The sequence below is a fragment of the Physella acuta genome, unplaced genomic scaffold (genome assembly GCF_028476545.2).
Source record: "Physella acuta isolate Inbredline_101_S28 unplaced genomic scaffold, ASM2847654v3 ptg000772l, whole genome shotgun sequence".
Lineage (NCBI taxonomy): Eukaryota > Metazoa > Mollusca > Gastropoda > Physidae > Physella > Physella acuta.
In genome coordinates this window covers 29,294-31,956 of record NW_026732290.1, presented here as the reverse complement: position 1 = coordinate 31,956, position 2,663 = coordinate 29,294, and positions in this window count along the sequence as shown.

The following is a 2,663-nucleotide window of genomic DNA, read 5'->3' as shown; positions in this document are numbered from 1 at the left end:
CCAGTCGTAGATCTAGAATATAGATAATTCTATCTAGATTTAGATAATAATGAGTTTCTATATACTAAACTATTTTAGACCTTTATTATTTTATATAAATCTTTTTTTGTATAGCTATGAAATATGCTAATTAGGAAATGCTGGATGCGGGGCCTATTTGCATAACTTAAGATTCATACGCGGCTTCTATACCGCTAAGTGTGCAAAATTATAGACGTAAACTCTAGATATAGCTCTGTCGTAGATCTAAAATATAGATAATTTTCTATCTAGATTTAGATAATAATGATTTTCTATATACTAAACTATTTTAGACCTTTATTATTTTATATAAATCTTTGTTTGGAATATGGTAATTTTGAAATGCTCGCTCCGGGCCTATAAGCGTAGCTAATGATTAGATCTAGATTCTAGGTCTAGCAAGAAAAACTAAACATAAGAAGACTTAAGCAAAAGAGTCGTAGAATCTAGACTAGATCTAGATAATTCTATCTAGATCTAGATAATTTCAGACCTTCTTTATTTTATATAAATCTTTGTTTGGCTAATTTAAGATAAAATTTAATTTGAAAGTTACTACTACTAGAGTTAGATGTAGATCTATGCGCGTAAGGAGACTCAAAGTATAGTATAAAACTTCACTTGTAATGTCACGAGTAAACAGCTAACTTGGTAGTGAGGTCGGCTCTCATGTGGGTGGCACAGGTTCTAGACCAATTCGTCAATGATTTTTGTTTTCAATTTTTTTTTTTTAGATGTGAATAATAAAGTTGCCTATCTGAACTTGGCAGGATACAGGGCTGGTGAAGTAGAGTTTGTCTGTTTCTTTGTCCTAAGCATATGAAAGGATAGTGTGGTCAGAGACATGCTCGGCTGGAATCGTTTTTTAAACGATAAAAACATGTTGTCTGAGACTTGGCGGGACACTGGGCAGGTGAAGTAGAGTTGAGTAGGTCACCTATGAAGTCAGTATATGAAGGGATAGTCCGAAATCGGTGTTTTCGGTGTTTTTAAAAGATAAAAAACAAATTTTTGAAAGTGGGGTCTGTTTTTTTTTGACGATAAGTGACACTGCAGTAGCGTAGCGAGGAGGGGGGGGGGGGCGGGAGGGGAGGTGGGGGGGGGGGGGGGGGGAAGGGGAGGTGGAGGGAAGTGGAGGGGGGAAGGGGGGGGCGGGGGGGGACATATGTTGGGGCGCCAAAATGGTTTGGAAAAATAAATTGAAAGGTTGAGGGGGGGTTCAAATCGAAAGTTTGAGTGGGGGGGGGGGGGGGTGCACATCAAAAGTTTGAGGGGGGGGGGTTGAAAATTGAAATCTTGGGAGGGGGGGTTAAAATCGAAAAGTTTGTCCCCGGGCGCCAGGAAGGGTCGCTATGCCTCTGAGTGACAGACGTGATGTTTTTTGATGGATGACCCCCGAAACCCACAGTTATCCAACGGATGACGGGTATTCTAGTCTATATATATAATTCTCTTCTGGTAGCCGTTAGAAAACAAGCTGCAAGCGCCTCCTTGCAGTCCCCTCTCTTTCTCTCTATCACTATCACTACCACCCCCACCCCACCCCCACATTGTCTGGTGAGCTGTGGTCACGCTGTTGACATTTTACAATCATAGAGACGGGTTTGGTGACGGCTATTAGGGACAGATAATTTAGTTTGAAACGATTTTAAACTTAGAGGAGGTAACTAAGAGGAGGCTGCTTTCACGTGGGGGGGGGGGGGGGGAGACGGGGGTTTAGTGTTTTTAAGCAAATATTTTCAGTGGCAGCATTGGTACTGTCGAATTCACAAATTATAAATTACTGAAAAGTAGAAAAAAAAAAACTAAATAGCGGCGTATGATACGCAGCGGGTCGGCTCTTTTTATATACAACCTCTGTTGGTTAAAAATCTGCGTAGCTATGGGATTATTTCGGAAGTAACACACAACCCCACTCGTTTATTAAACATCCCATACTTTCTCCACTAACGCTTCTTAATGTGCTAGTCCTGTAGAAATCACAGATTTCTTTAAACTTCTTGAATGCGTAGAGTTTACGCAGATACGGTATGGGGCGGTCAGTTAAGTCTTGGCTACATACATTCTACATGTATTGTAATGTCCTAATAAATTATTTCATTGCAATGTGTGCGCTATACTTATCGGAAATGATGCAACGCATGAGACATGTCCTTTACAAGAAATAATGTTATACAAATATAATGTCTTATAACTATAAATAACATGTCCCTAAATAGTTTCGTAATGATGGGAAAATATATATCACCTTACATTTTATTTAACCATTTCTTATTTCACTTTTATTTTCAAAATTAAATTACCCTTACAGAATAGACTGCAATGTAAAACCGAGCTAATGCGTAAAGTAAAAAAATAAGTGTGAATGACATGAGAAAGAAGACTAAATTAACAATTTCCATCCGTTCTCTTTTTTTTCCTCCTAAGTATTACATTTTCCAATTTTATCTGATTTAACAATTTCCGTGTTCTTTTCTTCTTCCTTAAAGTAAAATGTTACCCGGATTAAAAAAAAATATCCATTACACAAAAAAAAAAAATCTTCAGAAAATTGCATGCTATACAAATATGCCGGCTTGATGTAAAAAGGTTTGTCCAATTTATGCAGGTTGGGAGATTATCATGTTTTATAATCACACAGC